This window comes from Ambystoma mexicanum, unplaced genomic scaffold (genome assembly GCF_040938575.1).
Source record: "Ambystoma mexicanum isolate Mex_15411 unplaced genomic scaffold, UKY_AmexF1_1 Mex_scaf52, whole genome shotgun sequence".
In the NCBI taxonomy this organism is placed as follows: Eukaryota; Metazoa; Chordata; class Amphibia; order Caudata; family Ambystomatidae; genus Ambystoma; species Ambystoma mexicanum.
The window spans coordinates 944,913-963,467 of record NW_027182469.1 but is presented as its reverse complement, the minus strand read 5'-3'; the positions used below and the strand labels follow the sequence as shown (position 1 = coordinate 963,467).

Genomic DNA, 18,555 nt, shown 5'->3' with positions numbered 1-18,555 from the left:
AATCGAACCCGGGCCTCCCACGTGGCAGGCGAGAATTCTACCACTGAACCACCAATGCCTTACATGCTGCATACTGGCGCTACAGTGCTCTGGACCATTGCAGCCCAGAGCAGCTGATTTAACAGAGCACTGCAGTGACATGAGGATGGCGCCAGCTCCGGTGGGTGAATGGGAGCTGCGCTGCCCTGGCAGTCCTTCTCACTCACTTGGCCACGAACGGCCACGAACGGCCAGGTTCTATAGACAGGAAAAGTGGACAGAGGCAAGCACACTGGTAGATGAGGGTGGCCTTTGTATGGGTCACTACTCTGAGTGCAGTTCCCTGAGCACCGTGCCTCAGGAAAGCCAGACTTCTACCGCAGGACTCAGGGGATATCTTTGCAGCCACACGAGGCTGACACCCTTTCAATCTGGGCTTCTGGGGTCTTCTGGGAATTATTTGCATAATAGAAGGTTTCCCGCCTTAAGTTGAAACTGCAGTTCCATCTTCTGCTAAAAGAGGGCAGCAGAGTGCTTTCTTTGCGCAGAAAACAGACAAGCAATGCAATCATCTTATCTACCGTTTCCATTTTTCTTTTCCCATGCCTTTTAAAATATCAAGAGACACGTCTACAAAAGTGCCATGCATTGGCCGGGAATCAAACCCGGGCCTCCCGCGTGGCAGGCGAGAATTCTACCACTGAACCACCAATGCCTTACATGCTGCACACTGGCGCTACAGTGCTCTGGACCATTGCAGGCCAGAGCAGCTGATTTAACAGAGCACTGCAGTGACATGAGGATGGCGCCAGCTCCGGTGGGTGAATGGGAGCTGCGCTGCCCTGGCAGTCCTTCTCACTCACTTGGCCACGAACGGCCAGGTTCTATAGACAGGAAAAGTGGACAGAGGCAAGCACACTGGTAGATGAGGGTGGCCTTTGTATGGGTCGCTACTCTGAGTGCAGTTCCCTGAGCACCGTGCCTCAGGAAAGCCAGACTTCTACCGCAGGACTCAGGGGATATCTTTGCAGCCACACAAGGCTGACACCCTTTCAATCTGGGCTTCTGGGGTCTTCTGGGAATTATTTGCATAATAGGTTTCCCGCCTTAAGTTGAAACTGCCGTTCCATCTTCTGCTAAAAGAGGGCAGCAGAGTGCTTTCTTTGCGCAGAAAACAGACAAGCAATGCAATCATCTTATCTACCGTTTCCATTTTTCTTTTCCCATGCCTTTTAAAATATCAAGAGACACGTCTACAAAAGTGCCATGCATTGGCCGGGAATCGAACCCGGGCCTCCCACTTGGGAAGCGAGAATTCTACCACTGAGCTACCAATGCCTGACAAGCAGCATTACTGCGGTAGAGCACTTGATTTAACACACCTGCCAGTTCCATGCGAATGGTCACTCGTAAACTCTTGACTTCTGCTGAAAGCCTCATTGAAGGCCTTTGCAGACGTGTGAGACTGGCACCTACTCGGGCTGGGCCTCTATGAGCGTTTTGCATAATCTGAGATTGCCCTGCTTCCAGTCAAGGCGCAGCGGCCCCTTCTACTAAAAGGGATCAGCAGAGTGATCGCTAGTAGCAGAAATAAGGCAAGCAAGGCAATCAAGGCTTGTTTTTTTGTTCGGTCTCTTCCTTTTCACGATGCTTCAAAGTCAACGAAAGGTACATGTGCAAAACGCTCATGCATTGGCCGGGAATCGAACCCGGGCCTCCCGCGTGGCAGGCGAGAATTCTACCACTGAACCACCAATGCCTTACATGCTGCACACTGGCGCTACAGTGCTCTGGACCATTGCAGCCCAGAGCAGCTGATTTAACAGAGCACTGCAGTGACATGAGGATGGCGCCAGCTCCGGTGGGTGAATGGGAGCTGCGCTGCCCTGGCAGTCCTTCTCACTCACTTGGCCACGAACGGCCACGAACGGCCAGGTTCTATAGACAGGAAAAGTGGACAGAGGCAAGCACACTGGTAGATGAGGGTGGCCTTTGTATGGGTCGCTACTCTGAGTGCAGTTCCCTGAGCACCGTGCCTCAGGAAAGCCAGACTTCTACCGCAGGACTCAGGGGATATCTTTGCAGCCACACGAGGCTGACACCCTTTCAATCTGGGCTTCTGGGGTCTTCTGGGAATTATTTGCATAATAGAAGGTTTCCCGCCTTAAGTTGAAACTGCAGTTCCATCTTCTGCTAAAAGAGGGCAGCAGATTGCTTTCTTTGCGCAGAAAACAGACAAGCAATGCAATCATCTTATCTACCGTTTCCATTTTTCTTTTCCCATGCCTTTTAAAATATCAAGAGACACGTCTACAAAAGTGCCATGCATTGGCCGGGAATCGAACCCGGGCCTCCCGCTTGGGAAGCGAGAATTCTACCACTGAACTACCAATGCTTGACAAGCAGCATTACTGCGGTAGAGCGCTTGATTTAACACACCTGCCAGTTCCATGCGAATGGTCACTCGTAAACTCTTGACTTCTGCTGAAAGCCTCATTGAAGGCCTTTGCAGACGTGTGAGACTGGCACCTACTCGGGCTGGGCCTCTATGAGCGTTTTGCATAATCTGAGATTGCCCTGCTTCCAGTCAAGGCGCAGCGGCCCCTTCTACTAAAAGGGATCAGCAGAGTGATCGCTAGTAGCAGAAATAAGGCAAGCAAGGCAATCAAGGCTTGTTTTTTTGTTCGGTCTCTTCCTTTTCACGATGCTTCAAAGTCAACGAAAGGTACATGTGCAAAACACTCATGCATTGGCCGGGAATCGAACCCGGGCCTCCCGCGTGGCAGGCGAGAATTCTACCACTGAACCACCAATTCCTTACATGCTGCACACTGGCGCTACAGTGCTCTGGACCATTGCAGCCCAGAGCAGCTGATTTAACAGAGCACTGCAGTGACATGAGGATGGCGCCAGCTCCGGTGGGTGAATGGGAGCTGCGCTGCCCTGGCAGTCCTTCTCACTCACTTGGCCACGAACGGCCATGAACGGCCAGGTTCTATAGACAGGAAGAGTGGACAGAGGCAAGCACACTGGTAGATGAGGGTGGCCTTTGTATGGGTCGCTACTCTGAGTGCAGTTCCCTGAGCACCGTGCCTCAGGAAAGCCAGACTTCTACCGCAGGACTCAGGGGATATCTTTGCAGCCACACGAGGCTGACACCCTTTCAATCTGGGCTTCTGGGGTCTTCTGGGAATTATTTGCATAATAGAAGGTTTCCCGCCTTAAGTTGAAACTGCCGTTCCATCTTCTGCTAAAAGAGGGCAGCAGAGTGCTTTCTTTGCGCAGAAAACAGACAAGCAATGCAATCATCTTATCTACCGTTTCCATTTTTCTTTTCCCATGCCTTTTAAAATATCAAGAGACACGTCTACAAAAGTGCCATGCATTGGCCGGGAATCGAACCCGGGCCTCCCGCTTGGGAAGAGAGAATTCTACCACTGAACTACCAATGCCTGACAAGCAGCATTACTGCGGTAGAGCACTTGATTTAACACACCTGCCAGTTCCATGCGAATGGTCACTCGTAAACTCTTGACTTCTGCTGAAAGCCTCATTGAAGGCCTTTGCAGACGTGTGAGACTGGCACCTACTCGGGCTGGGCCTCTATGAGCTGTTTGCATAATCTGAGATTGCCCTGCTTCCAGTCAAGGCGCAGCGGCCCCTTCTACTAAAAGGGATCAGCAGAGTGATCGCTAGTAGCAGAAATAAGGCAAGCAAGGCAATCAAGGCTTGTTTTTTTGTTCGGTCTCTTCCTTTTCACGATGCTTCAAAGTCAACGAAAGGTACATGTGCAAAACGCTCATGCATTGGCCGGGAATCGAACCCGGGCCTCCCGCGTGGCAGGCGAGAATTCTACCACTGAACCACCAATGCCTTATATGCTGCACACTGGCGCTACAGTGCTCTGGACCATTGCAGCCCAGAGCAGCTGATTTAACAGAGCACTGCAGTGACATGAGGATGGCGCCAGCTCCGGTGGGTGAATGGGAGCTGCGCTGCCCTGGCAGTCCTTCTCACTCACTTGGCCACGAACGGCCATGAACGGCCAGGTTCTATAGACAGGAAAAGTGGACAGAGGCAAGCACACTGGTAGATGAGGGTGGCCTTTGTATGGGTCGCTACTCTGAGTGCAGTTCCCTGAGCACCGTGCCTCAGGAAAGCCAGACTTCTACCGCAGGACTCAGGGGATATCTTTGCAGCCACACGAGGCTGACACCCTTTCAATCTGGGCTTCTGGGGTCTTCTGGGAATTATTTGCATAATAGAAGGTTTCCCGCCTTAAGTTGAAACTGCAGTTCCATCTTCTGCTAAAAGAGGGCAGCAGATTGCTTTCTTTGCGCAGAAAACAGACAAGCAATGCAATCATCTTATCTACCGTTTCCATTTTTCTTTTCCCATGCCTTTTAAAATATCAAGAGACACGTCTACAAAAGTGCCATGCATTGGCCGGGAATCGAACCCGGGCCTCCCGCTTGGGAAGCGAGAATTCTACCACTGAACTACCAATGCTTGACAAGCAGCATTACTGCGGTAGAGCGCTTGATTTAACACACCTGCCAGTTCCATGCGAATGGTCACTCGTAAACTCTTGACTTCTGCTGAAAGCCTCATTGAAGGCCTTTGCAGACGTGTGAGACTGGCACCTACTCGGGCTGGGCCTCTATGAGCGTTTTGCATAATCTGAGATTGCCCTGCTTCCAGTCAAGGCGCAGCGGCCCCTTCTACTAAAAGGGATCAGCAGAGTGATCGCTAGTAGCAGAAATAAGGCAAGCAAGGCAATCAAGGCTTGTTTTTTTGTTCGGTCTCTTCCTTTTCACGATGCTTCAAAGTCAACGAAAGGTACATGTGCAAAACACTCATGCATTGGCCGGGAATCGAACCCGGGCCTCCCGCGTGGCAGGCGAGAATTCTACCACTGAACCACCAATGCCTTACATGCTGCACACTGGCGCTACAGTGCTCTGGACCATTGCAGCCCAGAGCAGCTGATTTAACAGAGCACTGCAGTGACATGAGGATGGCGCCAGCTCCGGTGGGTGAATGGGAGCTGCGCTGCCCTGGCAGTCCTTCTCACTCACTTGGCCACGAACGGCCACGAACGGCCAGGTTCTATAGACAGGAAAAGTGGACAGAGGCAAGCACACTGGTAGATGAGGGAGGCCTTTGTATGGGTCGCTACTCTGAGTGCAGTTCCCTGAGCACCGTGCCTCAGGAAAGCCAGACTTCTACCGCAGGACTCAGGGGATATCTTTGCAGCCACACGAGGCTGACACCCTTTCAATCTGGGCTTCTGGGGTCTTCTGGGAATTATTTGCATAATAGAACGTTTCCCGCCTTAAGTTGAAACTGCCGTTCCATCTTCTGCTAAAAGAGGGCAGCAGAGTGCTTTCTTTGCGCAGAAAACAGACAAGCAATGCAATCATCTTATCTACCGTTTCCATTTTTCTTTTCCCATGCCTTTTAAAATATCAAGAGACACGTCTACAAAAGTGCCATGCATTGGCCGGGAATCGAACCCGGGCCTCCCGCTTGGGAAGCGAGAATTCTACCACTGAACTACCAATGCCTGACAAGCAGCATTACTGCGGTAGAGCACTTGATTTAACACACCTGCCAGTTCCATGCGAATGGTCACTCGTAAACTCTTGACTTCTGCTGAAAGCCTCATTGAAGGCCTTTGCAGACGTGTGAGACTGGCACCTACTCGGGCTGGGCCTCTATGAGCTGTTTGCATAATCTGAGATTGCCCTGCTTCCAGTCAAGGCGCAGCGGCCCCTTCTACTAAAAGGGATCAGCAGAGTGATCGCTAGTAGCAGAAATAAGGCAAGCAAGGCAATCAAGGCTTGTTTTTTTGTTCGGTCTCTTCCTTTTCACGATGCTTCAAAGTCAACGAAAGGTACATGTGCAAAACGCTCATGCATTGGCCGGGAATCGAACCCGGGCCTCCCGCGTGGCAGGCGAGAATTCTACCACTGAACCACCAATGCCTTACATGCTGCACACTGGCGCTACAGTGCTCTGGACCATTGCAGCCCAGAGCAGCTGATTTAACAGAGCACTGCAGTGACATGAGGATGGCGCCAGCTCCGGTGGGTGAATGGGAGCTGCGCTGCCCTGGCAGTCCTTCTCACTCACTTGGCCACGAACGGCCAGGTTCTATAGACAGGAAAAGTGGACAGAGGCAAGCACACTGGTAGATGAGGGTGGCCTTTGTATGGGTCGCTACTCTGAGTGCAGTTCCCTGAGCACCGTGCCTCAGGAAAGCCAGACTTCTACCGCAGGACTCAGGGGATATCTTTGCAGCCACACGAGGCTGACACCCTTTCAATCTGGGCTTCTGGGGTCTTCTGGGAATTATTTGCATAATAGGTTTCCCGCCTTAAATTGAAACTGCCGTTCCATCTTCTGCTAAAAGAGGGCAGCAGAGTGCTTTCTTTGCGCAGAAAACAGACAAGCAATGCAATCATCTTATCTACCGTTTCCATTTTTCTTTTCCCATGCCTTTTAAAATATCAAGAGACACGTCTACAAAAGTGCCATGCATTGGCCGGGAATCGAACCCGGGCCTCCCGCTTGGGAAGCGAGAATTCTACCACTGAACTACCAATGCCTGACAAGCAGCATTACTGCGGTAGAGCACTTGATTTAACACACCTGCCCGTTCCATGCGAATGGTCACTCGTAAACTCTTGACTTCTGCTGAAAGCCTCATTGAAGGCCTTTGCAGACGTGTGAGACTGGCACCTACTCGGGCTGGGCCTCTATGAGCGTTTTGCATAATCTGAGATTGCCCTGCTTCCAGTCAAGGCGCAGCGGCCCCTTCTACTAAAAGGGATCAGCAGAGTGATCGCTAGTAGCAGAAATAAGGCAAGCAAGGCAATCAAGGCTTGTTTTTTTGTTCGGTCTCTTCCTTTTCACGATGCTTCAAAGTCAACGAAAGGTACATGTGCAAAACGCTCATGCATTGGCCGGGAATCGAACCCGGGCCTCCCGCGTGGCAGGCGAGAATTCTACCACTGAACCACCAATGCCTTACATGCTGTACACTGGCGCTACAGTGCTCTGGACCATTGCAGCCCAGAGCAGCTGATTTAACAGAGCACTGCAGTGACATGAGGATGGCGCCAGCTCCGGTGGGTGAATGGGAGCTGCGCTGCCCTGGCAGTCCTTCTCACTCACTTGGCCACGAACGGCCACGAACGGCCAGGTTCTATAGACAGGAAAAGTGGACAGAGGCAAGCACACTGGTAGATGAGGGTGGCCTTTGTATGGGTCGCTACTCTGAGTGCAGTTCCCTGAGCACCGTGCCTCAGGAAAGCCAGACTTCTACCGCAGGACTCAGGGGATATCTTTGCAGCCACACGAGGCTGACACCCTTTCAATCTGGGCTTCTGGGGTCTTCTGGGAATTATTTGCATAATAGAAGGTTTCCCGCCTTAAGTTGAAACTGCAGTTCCATCTTCTGCTAAAAGAGGGCAGCAGATTGCTTTCTTTGCGCAGAAAACAGACAAGCAATGCAATCATCTTATCTACCGTTTCCATTTTTCTTTTCCCATGCCTTTTAAAATATCAAGAGACACGTCTACAAAAGTGCCATGCATTGGCCGGGAATCGAACCCGGGCCTCCCGCTTGGGAAGGGAGAATTCTACCACTGAACTACCAATGCTTGACAAGCAGCATTACTGCGGTAGAGCGCTTGATTTAACACACCTGCCAGTTCCATGCGAATGGTCACTCGTAAACTCTTGACTTCTGCTGAAAGCCTCATTGAAGGCCTTTGCAGACGTGTGAGACTGGCACCTACTCGGGCTGGGCCTCTATGAGCGTTTTGCATAATCTGAGATTGCCCTGCTTCCAGTCAAGGCGCAGCGGCCCCTTCTACTAAAAGGGATCAGCAGAGTGATCACTAGTAGCAGAAATAAGGCAAGCAAGGCAATCAAGGCTTGTTTTTTTGTTCGGTCTCTTCCTTTTCACGATGCTTCAAAGTCAACGAAAGGTACATGTGCAAAACACTCATGCATTGGCCGGGAATCGAACCCGGGCCTCCCGCGTGGCAGGCGAGAATTCTACCACTGAACCACCAATGCCTTACATGCTGCACACTGGCGCTACAGTGCTCTGGACCATTGCAGCCCAGAGCAGCTGATTTAACAGAGCACTGCAGTGACATGAGGATGGCGCCAGCTCCGGTGGGTGAATGGGAGCTGCGCTGCCCTGGCAGTCCTTCTCACTCACTTGGCCACGAACGGCCAGGTTCTATAGACAGGAAAAGTGGACAGAGGCAAGCACACTGGTAGATGAGGGTGGCCTTTGTATGGGTCGCTACTCTGAGTGCAGTTCCCTGAGCACCGTGCCTCAGGAAAGCCAGACTTCTACCGCAGGACTCAGGGGATATCTTTGCAGCCACACGAGGCTGACACCCTTTCAATCTGGGCTTCTGGGGTCTTCTGGGAATTATTTGCATAATAGGTTTCCCGCCTTAAGTTGAAACTGCCGTTCCATCTTCTGCTAAAAGAGGGCAGCAGAGTGCTTTCTTTGCGCAGAAAACAGACAAGCAATGCAATCATCTTATCTACCGTTTCCATTTTTCTTTTCCCATGCCTTTTAAAATATCAAGAGACACGTCTACAAAAGTGCCATGCATTGGTCGGGAATCGAACCCGGGCCTCCCGCTTGGGAAGCGAGAATTCTACCACTGAACTACCAATGCTTGACAAGCAGCATTACTGCGGTAGAGCGCTTGATTTAACACACCTGCCAGTTCCATGCGAATGGTCACTCGTAAACTCTTGACTTCTGCTGAAAGCCTCATTGAAGGCCTTTGCAGACGTGTGAGACTGGCACCTACTCGGGCTGGGCCTCTATGAGTGTTTTGCATAATCTGAGATTGCCCTGCTTCCAGTCAAGGCGCAGCGGCCCCTTCTACTAAAAGGGATCAGCAGAGTGATCGCTAGTAGCAGAAATAAGGCAAGCAAGGCAATCAAGGCTTGTTTTTTTGTTCGGTCTCTTCCTTTTCACGATGCTTCAAAGTCAACGAAAGGTACATGTGCAAAACGCTCATGCATTGGCCTGGAATCGAACCCGGGCCTCCCGCGTGGCAGGCGAGAATTCTACCACTGAACCACCAATGCCTTACATGCTGCACACTGGCGCTACAGTGCTCTGGACCATTGCAGCCCAGAGCAGCTGATTTAACAGAGCACTGCAGTGACATGAGGATGGCGCCAGCTCCGGTGGGTGAATGGGAGCTGCGCTGCCCTGGCAGTCCTTCTCACTCACTTGGCCACGAACGGCCACGAACGGCCAGGTTCTATAGACAGGAAAAGTGGACAGAGGCAAGCACACTGGTAGATGAGGGTGGCCTTTGTATGGGTCGCTACTCTGAGTGCAGTTCCCTGAGCACCGTGCCTCAGGAAAGCCAGACTTCTACCGCAGGACTCAGGGGATATCTTTGCAGCCACACGAGGCTGACACCCTTTCAATCTGGGCTTCTGGGGTCTTCTGGGAATTATTTGCATAATAGAAGGTTTCCCGCCTTAAGTTGAAACTGCCGTTCCATCTTCTGCTAAAAGAGGGCAGCAGAGTGCTTTCTTTGCGCAGAAAACAGACAAGCAATGCAATCATCTTATCTACCGTTTCCATTTTTCTTTTCCCATGCCTTTTAAAATATCAAGAGACACGTCTACAAAAGTGCCATGCATTGGCCGGGAATCGAACCCGGGCCTCCCGCTTGGGAAGCGAGAATTCTACCACTGAACTACCAATGCCTGACAAGCAGCATTACTGCGGTAGAGCACTTGATTTAACACACCTGCCAGTTCCATGCGAATGGTCACTCGTAAACTCTTGACTTCTGCTGAAAGCCTCATTGAAGGCCTTTGCAGACGTGTGAGACTGGCACCTACTCGGGCTGGGCCTCTATGAGCTGTTTGCATAATCTGAGATTGCCCTGCTTCCAGTCAAGGCGCAGCGGCCCCTTCTACTAAAAGGGATCAGCAGAGTGATCGCTAGTAGCAGAAATAAGGCAAGCAAGGCAATCAAGGCTTGTTTTTTTGTTCGGTCTCTTCCTTTTCACGATGCTTCAAAGTCAACGAAAGGTACATGTGCAAAACGCTCATGCATTGGCCGGGAATCGAACCCGGGCCTCCCGCGTGGCAGGCGAGAATTCTACCACTGAACCACCAATGCCTTACATGCTGCACACTGGCGCTACAGTGCTCTGGACCATTGCAGCCCAGAGCAGCTGATTTAACAGAGCACTGCAGTGACATGAGGATGGCGCCAGCTCCGGTGGGTGAATGGGAGCTGCGCTGCCCTGGCAGTCCTTCTCACTCACTTGGCCACGAACGGCCACGAACGGCCAGGTTCTATAGACAGGAAAAGTGGACAGAGGCAAGCACACTGGTAGATGAGGGTGGCCTTTGTATGGGTCGCTACTCTGAGTGCAGTTCCCTGAGCACCGTGCCTCAGGAAAGCCAGACTTCTACCGCAGGACTCAGGGGATATCTTTGCAGCCACACGAGGCTGACACCCTTTCAATCTGGGCTTCTGGGGTCTTCTGGGAATTATTTGCATAATAGAAGGTTTCCCGCCTTAAGTTGAAACTGCAGTTCCATCTTCTGCTAAAAGAGGGCAGCAGATTGCTTTCTTTGCGCAGAAAACAGACAAGCAATGCAATCATCTTATCTACCGTTTCCATTTTTCTTTTCCCATGCCTTTTAAAATATCAAGAGACACGTCTACAAAAGTGCCATGCATTGGCCGGGAATCGAACCCGGGCCTCCCGCTTGGGAAGCGAGAATTCTACCACTGAACTACCAATGCTTGACAAGCAGCATTACTGCGGTAGAGCGCTTGATTTAACACACCTGCCAGTTCCATGCGAATGGTCACTCGTAAACTCTTGACTTCTGCTGAAAGCCTCATTGAAGGCCTTTGCAGACGTGTGAGACTGGCACCTACTCGGGCTGGGCCTCTATGAGCTGTTTGCATAATCTGAGATTGCCCTGCTTCCAGTCAAGGCGCAGCGGCCCCTTCTACTAAAAGGGATCAGCAGAGTGATCGCTAGTAGCAGAAATAAGGCAAGCAAGGCAATCAAGGCTTGTTTTTTTGTTCGGTCTCTTCCTTTTCACGATGCTTCAAAGTCAACGAAAGGTACATGTGCAAAACGCTCATGCATTGGCCGGGAATCGAACCCGGGCCTCCCGCGTGGCAGGCGAGAATTCTACCACTGAACCACCAATGCCTTACATGCTGCACACTGGTGCTACAGTGCTCTGGACCATTGCAGCCCAGAGCAGCTGATTTAACAGAGCACTGCAGTGACATGAGGATGGCGCCAGCTCCGGTGGGTGAATGGGAGCTGCGCTGCCCTGGCAGTCCTTCTCACTCACTTGGCCACGAACGGCCAGGTTCTATAGACAGGAAAAGTGGACAGAGGCAAGCACACTGGTAGATGAGGGTGGCCTTTGTATGGGTCGCTACTCTGAGTGCAGTTCCCTGAGCACCGTGCCTCAGGAAAGCCAGACTTCTACCGCAGGACTCAGGGGATATCTTTGCAGCCACACGAGGCTGACACCCTTTCAATCTGGGCTTCTGGGGTCTTCTGGGAATTATTTGCATAATAGGTTTCCCGCCTTAAGTTGAAACTGCCGTTCCATCTTCTGCTAAAAGAGGGCAGCAGAGTGCTTTCTTTGCGCAGAAAACAGACAAGCAATGCAATCATCTTATCTACCGTTTCCATTTTTCTTTTCCCATGCCTTTTAAAATATCAAGAGACACGTCTACAAAAGTGCCATGCATTGGTCGGGAATCGAACCCGGGCCTCCCGCTTGGGAAGCGAGAATTCTACCACTGAACTACCAATGCTTGACAAGCAGCATTACTGCGGTAGAGCGCTTGATTTAACACACCTGCCAGTTCCATGCGAATGGTCACTCGTAAACTCTTGACTTCTGCTGAAAGCCTCATTGAAGGCCTTTGCAGACGTGTGAGACTGGCACCTACTCGGGCTGGGCCTCTATGAGTGTTTTGCATAATCTGAGATTGCCCTGCTTCCAGTCAAGGCGCAGCGGCCCCTTCTACTAAAAGGGATCAGCAGAGTGATCGCTAGTAGCAGAAATAAGGCAAGCAAGGCAATCAAGGCTTGTTTTTTTGTTCGGTCTCTTCCTTTTCACGATGCTTCAAAGTCAACGAAAGGTACATGTGCAAAACGCTCATGCATTGGCCGGGAATCGAACCCGGGCCTCCCGCGTGGCAGGCGAGAATTCTACCACTGAACCACCAATGCCTTACATGCTGCACACTGGCGCTACAGTGCTCTGGACCATTGCAGCCCAGAGCAGCTGATTTAACAGAGCACTGCAGTGACATGAGGATGGCGCCAGCTCCGGTGGGTGAATGGGAGCTGCGCTGCCCTGGCAGTCCTTCTCACTCACTTGGCCACGAACGGCCACGAACGGCCAGGTTCTATAGACAGGAAAAGTGGACAGAGGCAAGCACACTGGTAGATGAGGGTGGCCTTTGTATGGGTCGCTACTCTGAGTGCAGTTCCCTGAGCACCGTGCCTCAGGAAAGCCAGACTTCTACCGCAGGACTCAGGGGATATCTTTGCAGCCACACGAGGCTGACACCCTTTCAATCTGGGCTTCTGGGGTCTTCTGGGAATTATTTGCATAATAGAAGGTTTCCCGCCTTAAGTTGAAACTGCCGTTCCATCTTCTGCTAAAAGAGGGCAGCAGAGTGCTTTCTTTGCGCAGAAAACAGACAAGCAATGCAATCATCTTATCTACCGTTTCCATTTTTCTTTTCCCATGCCTTTTAAAATATCAAGAGACACGTCTACAAAAGTGCCATGCATTGGCCGGGAATCGAACCCGGGCCTCCCGCTTGGGAAGCGAGAATTCTACCACTGAACTACCAATGCCTGACAAGCAGCATTACTGCGGTAGAGCACTTGATTTAACACACCTGCCAGTTCCATGCGAATGGTCACTCGTAAACTCTTGACTTCTGCTGAAAGCCTCATTGAAGGCCTTTGCAGACGTGTGAGACTGGCACCTACTCGGGCTGGGCCTCTATGAGCTGTTTGCATAATCTGAGATTGCCCTGCTTCCAGTCAAGGCGCAGCGGCCCCTTCTACTAAAAGGGATCAGCAGAGTGATCGCTAGTAGCAGAAATAAGGCAAGCAAGGCAATCAAGGCTTGTTTTTTTGTTCGGTCTCTTCCTTTTCACGATGCTTCAAAGTCAACGAAAGGTACATGTGCAAAACGCTCATGCATTGGCCGGGAATCGAACCCGGGCCTCCCACGTGGCAGGCGAGAATTCTACCACTGAACCACCAATGCCTTACATGCTGCACACTGGCGCTACAGTGCTCTGGACCATTGCAGCCCAGAGCAGCTGATTTAACAGAGCACTGCAGTGACATGAGGATGGCGCCAGCTCCGGTGGGTGAATGGGAGCTGCGCTGCCCTGGCAGTCCTTCTCACTCACTTGGCCACGAACGGCCACGAACGGCCAGGTTCTATAGACAGGAAAAGTGGACAGAGGCAAGCACACTGGTAGATGAGGGTGGCCTTTGTATGGGTCACTACTCTGAGTGCAGTTCCCTGAGCACCGTGCCTCAGGAAAGCCAGACTTCTACCGCAGGACTCAGGGGATATCTTTGCAGCCACACGAGGCTGACACCCTTTCAATCTGGGCTTCTGGGGTCTTCTGGGAATTATTTGCATAATAGAAGGTTTCCCGCCTTAAGTTGAAACTGCAGTTCCATCTTCTGCTAAAAGAGGGCAGCAGAGTGCTTTCTTTGCGCAGAAAACAGACAAGCAATGCAATCATCTTATCTACCGTTTCCATTTTTCTTTTCCCATGCCTTTTAAAATATCAAGAGACACGTCTACAAAAGTGCCATGCATTGGCCGGGAATCAAACCCGGGCCTCCCGCGTGGCAGGCGAGAATTCTACCACTGAACCACCAATGCCTTACATGCTGCACACTGGCGCTACAGTGCTCTGGACCATTGCAGGCCAGAGCAGCTGATTTAACAGAGCACTGCAGTGACATGAGGATGGCGCCAGCTCCGGTGGGTGAATGGGAGCTGCGCTGCCCTGGCAGTCCTTCTCACTCACTTGGCCACGAACGGCCAGGTTCTATAGACAGGAAAAGTGGACAGAGGCAAGCACACTGGTAGATGAGGGTGGCCTTTGTATGGGTCGCTACTCTGAGTGCAGTTCCCTGAGCACCGTGCCTCAGGAAAGCCAGACTTCTACCGCAGGACTCAGGGGATATCTTTGCAGCCACACAAGGCTGACACCCTTTCAATCTGGGCTTCTGGGGTCTTCTGGGAATTATTTGCATAATAGGTTTCCCGCCTTAAGTTGAAACTGCCGTTCCATCTTCTGCTAAAAGAGGGCAGCAGAGTGCTTTCTTTGCGCAGAAAACAGACAAGCAATGCAATCATCTTATCTACCGTTTCCATTTTTCTTTTCCCATGCCTTTTAAAATATCAAGAGACACGTCTACAAAAGTGCCATGCATTGGCCGGGAATCGAACCCGGGCCTCCCACTTGGGAAGCGAGAATTCTACCACTGAGCTACCAATGCCTGACAAGCAGCATTACTGCGGTAGAGCACTTGATTTAACACACCTGCCAGTTCCATGCGAATGGTCACTCGTAAACTCTTGACTTCTGCTGAAAGCCTCATTGAAGGCCTTTGCAGACGTGTGAGACTGGCACCTACTCGGGCTGGGCCTCTATGAGCGTTTTGCATAATCTGAGATTGCCCTGCTTCCAGTCAAGGCGCAGCGGCCCCTTCTACTAAAAGGGATCAGCAGAGTGATCGCTAGTAGCAGAAATAAGGCAAGCAAGGCAATCAAGGCTTGTTTTTTTGTTCGGTCTCTTCCTTTTCACGATGCTTCAAAGTCAACGAAAGGTACATGTGCAAAACGCTCATGCATTGGCCGGGAATCGAACCCGGGCCTCCCGCGTGGCAGGCGAGAATTCTACCACTGAACCACCAATGCCTTACATGCTGCACACTGGCGCTACAGTGCTCTGGACCATTGCAGCCCAGAGCAGCTGATTTAACAGAGCACTGCAGTGACATGAGGATGGCGCCAGCTCCGGTGGGTGAATGGGAGCTGCGCTGCCCTGGCAGTCCTTCTCACTCACTTGGCCACGAACGGCCACGAACGGCCAGGTTCTATAGACAGGAAAAGTGGACAGAGGCAAGCACACTGGTAGATGAGGGTGGCCTTTGTATGGGTCGCTACTCTGAGTGCAGTTCCCTGAGCACCGTGCCTCAGGAAAGCCAGACTTCTACCGCAGGACTCAGGGGATATCTTTGCAGCCACACGAGGCTGACACCCTTTCAATCTGGGCTTCTGGGGTCTTCTGGGAATTATTTGCATAATAGAAGGTTTCCCGCCTTAAGTTGAAACTGCAGTTCCATCTTCTGCTAAAAGAGGGCAGCAGATTGCTTTCTTTGCGCAGAAAACAGACAAGCAATGCAATCATCTTATCTACCGTTTCCATTTTTCTTTTCCCATGCCTTTTAAAATATCAAGAGACACGTCTACAAAAGTGCCATGCATTGGCCGGGAATCGAACCCGGGCCTCCCGCTTGGGAAGCGAGAATTCTACCACTGAACTACCAATGCTTGACAAGCAGCATTACTGCGGTAGAGCGCTTGATTTAACACACCTGCCAGTTCCATGCGAATGGTCACTCGTAAACTCTTGACTTCTGCTGAAAGCCTCATTGAAGGCCTTTGCAGACGTGTGAGACTGGCACCTACTCGGGCTGGGCCTCTATGAGCGTTTTGCATAATCTGAGATTGCCCTGCTTCCAGTCAAGGCGCAGCGGCCCCTTCTACTAAAAGGGATCAGCAGAGTGATCGCTAGTAGCAGAAATAAGGCAAGCAAGGCAATCAAGGCTTGTTTTTTTGTTCGGTCTCTTCCTTTTCACGATGCTTCAAAGTCAACGAAAGGTACATGTGCAAAACACTCATGCATTGGCCGGGAATCGAACCCGGGCCTCCCGCGTGGCAGGCGAGAATTCTACCACTGAACCACCAATGCCTTACATGCTGCACACTGGCGCTACAGTGCTCTGGACCATTGCAGCCCAGAGCAGCTGATTTAACAGAGCACTGCAGTGACATGAGGATGGCGCCAGCTCCGGTGGGTGAATGGGAGCTGCGCTGCCCTGGCAGTCCTTCTCACTCACTTGGCCACGAACGGCCATGAACGGCCAGGTTCTATAGACAGGAAGAGTGGACAGAGGCAAGCACACTGGTAGATGAGGGTGGCCTTTGTATGGGTCGCTACTCTGAGTGCAGTTCCCTGAGCACCGTGCCTCAGGAAAGCCAGACTTCTACCGCAGGACTCAGGGGATATCTTTGCAGCCACACGAGGCTGACACCCTTTCAATCTGGGCTTCTGGGGTCTTCTGGGAATTATTTGCATAATAGAAGGTTTCCCGCCTTAAGTTGAAACTGCCGTTCCATCTTCTGCTAAAAGAGGGCAGCAGAGTGCTTTCTTTGCGCAGAAAACAGACAAGCAATGCAATCATCTTATCTACCGTTTCCATTTTTCTTTTCCCATGCCTTTTAAAATATCAAGAGACACGTCTACAAAAGTGCCATGCATTGGCCGGGAATCGAACCCGGGCCTCCCGCTTGGGAAGAGAGAATTCTACCACTGAACTACCAATGCCTGACAAGCAGCATTACTGCGGTAGAGCACTTGATTTAACACACCTGCCAGTTCCATGCGAATGGTCACTCGTAAACTCTTGACTTCTGCTGAAAGCCTCATTGAAGGCCTTTGCAGACGTGTGAGACTGGCACCTACTCGGGCTGGGCCTCTATGAGCTGTTTGCATAATCTGAGATTGCCCTGCTTCCAGTCAAGGCGCAGCGGCCCCTTCTACTAAAAGGGATCAGCAGAGTGATCGCTAGTAGCAGAAATAAGGCAAGCAAGGCAATCAAGGCTTGTTTTTTTGTTCGGTCTCTTCCTTTTCACGATGCTTCAAAGTCAACGAAAGGTACATGTGCAAAACGCTCATGCATTGGCCGGGAATCGAACCCGGGCCTCCCGCGTGGCAGGCGAGAATTCTACCACTGAACCACCAATGCCTTATATGCTGCACACTGGCGCTACAGTGCTCTGGACCATTGCAGCCCAGAGCAGCTGATTTAACAGAGCACTGCAGTGACATGAGGATGGCGCCAGCTCCGGTGGGTGAATGGGAGCTGCGCTGCCCTGGCAGTCCTTCTCACTCACTTGGCCACGAACGGCCATGAACGGCCAGGTTCTATAGACAGGAAAAGTGGACAGAGGCAAGCACACTGGTAGATGAGGGTGGCCTTTGTATGGGTCGCTACTCTGAGTGCAGTTCCCTGAGCACCGTGCCTCAGGAAAGCCAGACTTCTACCGCAGGACTCAGGGGATATCTTTGCAGCCACACGAGGCTGACACCCTTTCAATCTGGGCTTCTGGGGTCTTCTGGGAATTATTTGCATAATAGAAGGTTTCCCGCCTTAAGTTGAAACTGCAGTTCCATCTTCTGCTAAAAGAGGGCAGCAGATTGCTTTCTTTGCGCAGAAAACAGACAAGCAATGCAATCATCTTATCTACCGTTTCCATTTTTCTTTTCCCATGCCTTTTAAAATATCAAGAGACACGTCTACAAAAGTGCCATGCATTGGCCGGGAATCGAACCCGGGCCTCCCGCTTGGGAAGCGAGAATTCTACCACTGAACTACCAATGCTTGACAAGCAGCATTACTGCGGTAGAGCGCTTGATTTAACACACCTGCCAGTTCCATGCGAATGGTCACTCGTAAACTCTTGACTTCTGCTGAAAGCCTCATTGAAGGCCTTTGCAGACGTGTGAGACTGGCACCTACTCGGGCTGGGCCTCTATGAGCGTTTTGCATAATCTGAGATTGCCCTGCTTCCAGTCAAGGCGCAGCGGCCCCTTCTACTAAAAGGGATCAGCAGAGTGATCGCTAGTAGCAGAAATAAGGCAAGCAAGGCAATCAAGGCTTGTTTTTTTGTTCGGTCTCTTCCTTTTCACGATGCTTCAAAGTCAACGAAAGGTACATGTGCAAAACACTCATGCATTGGCCGGGAATCGAACCCGGGCCTCCCGCGTGGCAGGCGAGAATTCTACCACTGAACCACCAATGCCTTACATGCTGCACACTGGCGCTACAGTGCTCTGGACCATTGCAGCCCAGAGCAGCTGATTTAACAGAGCACTGCAGTGACATGAGGATGGCGCCAGCTCCGGTGGGTGAATGGGAGCTGCGCTGCCCTGGCAGTCCTTCTCACTCACTTGGCCACGAACGGCCACGAACGGCCAGGTTCTATAGACAGGAAAAGTGGACAGAGGCAAGCACACTGGTAGATGAGGGAGGCCTTTGTATGGGTCGCTACTCTGAGTGCAGTTCCCTGAGCACCGTGCCTCAGGAAAGCCAGACTTCTACCGCAGGACTCAGGGGATATCTTTGCAGCCACACGAGGCTGACACCCTTTCAATCTGGGCTTCTGGGGTCTTCTGGGAAT

General features: G+C 51.5%; 24 non-coding genes across 24 annotated transcripts; all 24 read right to left on the bottom strand.

Moving 5' to 3' along the window:
• Window positions 1-1,667: 1,667 nt before the first annotated feature.
• On the bottom strand, window positions 1,668-1,738 carry TRNAG-GCC (transfer RNA glycine (anticodon GCC)). Its single transcript has one exon. It is a non-coding gene; the product is annotated as a tRNA-Gly (tRNA).
• Window positions 1,739-2,303: 565 nt separating this feature from the next.
• TRNAG-CCC (transfer RNA glycine (anticodon CCC)) lies at window positions 2,304-2,374 on the bottom strand. The gene has a single exon. It is a non-coding gene; the product is annotated as a tRNA-Gly (tRNA).
• A 1,407-nt stretch (window positions 2,375-3,781) lies between these two features.
• On the bottom strand, window positions 3,782-3,852 carry TRNAG-GCC (transfer RNA glycine (anticodon GCC)). The gene has a single exon. It is a non-coding gene; the product is annotated as a tRNA-Gly (tRNA).
• A 565-nt stretch (window positions 3,853-4,417) lies between these two features.
• TRNAG-CCC (transfer RNA glycine (anticodon CCC)) lies at window positions 4,418-4,488 on the bottom strand. The gene has a single exon. It is a non-coding gene; the product is annotated as a tRNA-Gly (tRNA).
• A 350-nt stretch (window positions 4,489-4,838) lies between these two features.
• TRNAG-GCC (transfer RNA glycine (anticodon GCC)) lies at window positions 4,839-4,909 on the bottom strand. The gene has a single exon. It is a non-coding gene; the product is annotated as a tRNA-Gly (tRNA).
• Window positions 4,910-5,474: 565 nt separating this feature from the next.
• Window positions 5,475-5,545, bottom strand: TRNAG-CCC (transfer RNA glycine (anticodon CCC)). The gene has a single exon. It is a non-coding gene; the product is annotated as a tRNA-Gly (tRNA).
• A 350-nt stretch (window positions 5,546-5,895) lies between these two features.
• TRNAG-GCC (transfer RNA glycine (anticodon GCC)) lies at window positions 5,896-5,966 on the bottom strand. The gene has a single exon. It is a non-coding gene; the product is annotated as a tRNA-Gly (tRNA).
• Window positions 5,967-6,518: 552 nt separating this feature from the next.
• Window positions 6,519-6,589, bottom strand: TRNAG-CCC (transfer RNA glycine (anticodon CCC)). Its single transcript has one exon. It is a non-coding gene; the product is annotated as a tRNA-Gly (tRNA).
• A 350-nt stretch (window positions 6,590-6,939) lies between these two features.
• On the bottom strand, window positions 6,940-7,010 carry TRNAG-GCC (transfer RNA glycine (anticodon GCC)). Its single transcript has one exon. It is a non-coding gene; the product is annotated as a tRNA-Gly (tRNA).
• A 986-nt stretch (window positions 7,011-7,996) lies between these two features.
• Window positions 7,997-8,067, bottom strand: TRNAG-GCC (transfer RNA glycine (anticodon GCC)). Its single transcript has one exon. It is a non-coding gene; the product is annotated as a tRNA-Gly (tRNA).
• A 552-nt stretch (window positions 8,068-8,619) lies between these two features.
• TRNAG-CCC (transfer RNA glycine (anticodon CCC)) lies at window positions 8,620-8,690 on the bottom strand. The gene has a single exon. It is a non-coding gene; the product is annotated as a tRNA-Gly (tRNA).
• A 986-nt stretch (window positions 8,691-9,676) lies between these two features.
• Window positions 9,677-9,747, bottom strand: TRNAG-CCC (transfer RNA glycine (anticodon CCC)). Its single transcript has one exon. It is a non-coding gene; the product is annotated as a tRNA-Gly (tRNA).
• Window positions 9,748-10,097: 350 nt separating this feature from the next.
• TRNAG-GCC (transfer RNA glycine (anticodon GCC)) lies at window positions 10,098-10,168 on the bottom strand. Its single transcript has one exon. It is a non-coding gene; the product is annotated as a tRNA-Gly (tRNA).
• A 565-nt stretch (window positions 10,169-10,733) lies between these two features.
• TRNAG-CCC (transfer RNA glycine (anticodon CCC)) lies at window positions 10,734-10,804 on the bottom strand. The gene has a single exon. It is a non-coding gene; the product is annotated as a tRNA-Gly (tRNA).
• Window positions 10,805-11,154: 350 nt separating this feature from the next.
• Window positions 11,155-11,225, bottom strand: TRNAG-GCC (transfer RNA glycine (anticodon GCC)). Its single transcript has one exon. It is a non-coding gene; the product is annotated as a tRNA-Gly (tRNA).
• A 552-nt stretch (window positions 11,226-11,777) lies between these two features.
• Window positions 11,778-11,848, bottom strand: TRNAG-CCC (transfer RNA glycine (anticodon CCC)). The gene has a single exon. It is a non-coding gene; the product is annotated as a tRNA-Gly (tRNA).
• Window positions 11,849-12,198: 350 nt separating this feature from the next.
• Window positions 12,199-12,269, bottom strand: TRNAG-GCC (transfer RNA glycine (anticodon GCC)). Its single transcript has one exon. It is a non-coding gene; the product is annotated as a tRNA-Gly (tRNA).
• A 565-nt stretch (window positions 12,270-12,834) lies between these two features.
• TRNAG-CCC (transfer RNA glycine (anticodon CCC)) lies at window positions 12,835-12,905 on the bottom strand. Its single transcript has one exon. It is a non-coding gene; the product is annotated as a tRNA-Gly (tRNA).
• A 2,030-nt stretch (window positions 12,906-14,935) lies between these two features.
• On the bottom strand, window positions 14,936-15,006 carry TRNAG-GCC (transfer RNA glycine (anticodon GCC)). The gene has a single exon. It is a non-coding gene; the product is annotated as a tRNA-Gly (tRNA).
• A 565-nt stretch (window positions 15,007-15,571) lies between these two features.
• On the bottom strand, window positions 15,572-15,642 carry TRNAG-CCC (transfer RNA glycine (anticodon CCC)). Its single transcript has one exon. It is a non-coding gene; the product is annotated as a tRNA-Gly (tRNA).
• Window positions 15,643-15,992: 350 nt separating this feature from the next.
• TRNAG-GCC (transfer RNA glycine (anticodon GCC)) lies at window positions 15,993-16,063 on the bottom strand. The gene has a single exon. It is a non-coding gene; the product is annotated as a tRNA-Gly (tRNA).
• Window positions 16,064-17,049: 986 nt separating this feature from the next.
• Window positions 17,050-17,120, bottom strand: TRNAG-GCC (transfer RNA glycine (anticodon GCC)). The gene has a single exon. It is a non-coding gene; the product is annotated as a tRNA-Gly (tRNA).
• Window positions 17,121-17,685: 565 nt separating this feature from the next.
• On the bottom strand, window positions 17,686-17,756 carry TRNAG-CCC (transfer RNA glycine (anticodon CCC)). The gene has a single exon. It is a non-coding gene; the product is annotated as a tRNA-Gly (tRNA).
• Window positions 17,757-18,106: 350 nt separating this feature from the next.
• Window positions 18,107-18,177, bottom strand: TRNAG-GCC (transfer RNA glycine (anticodon GCC)). Its single transcript has one exon. It is a non-coding gene; the product is annotated as a tRNA-Gly (tRNA).
• Between the last annotated feature and the right edge of the window lie 378 nt (window positions 18,178-18,555).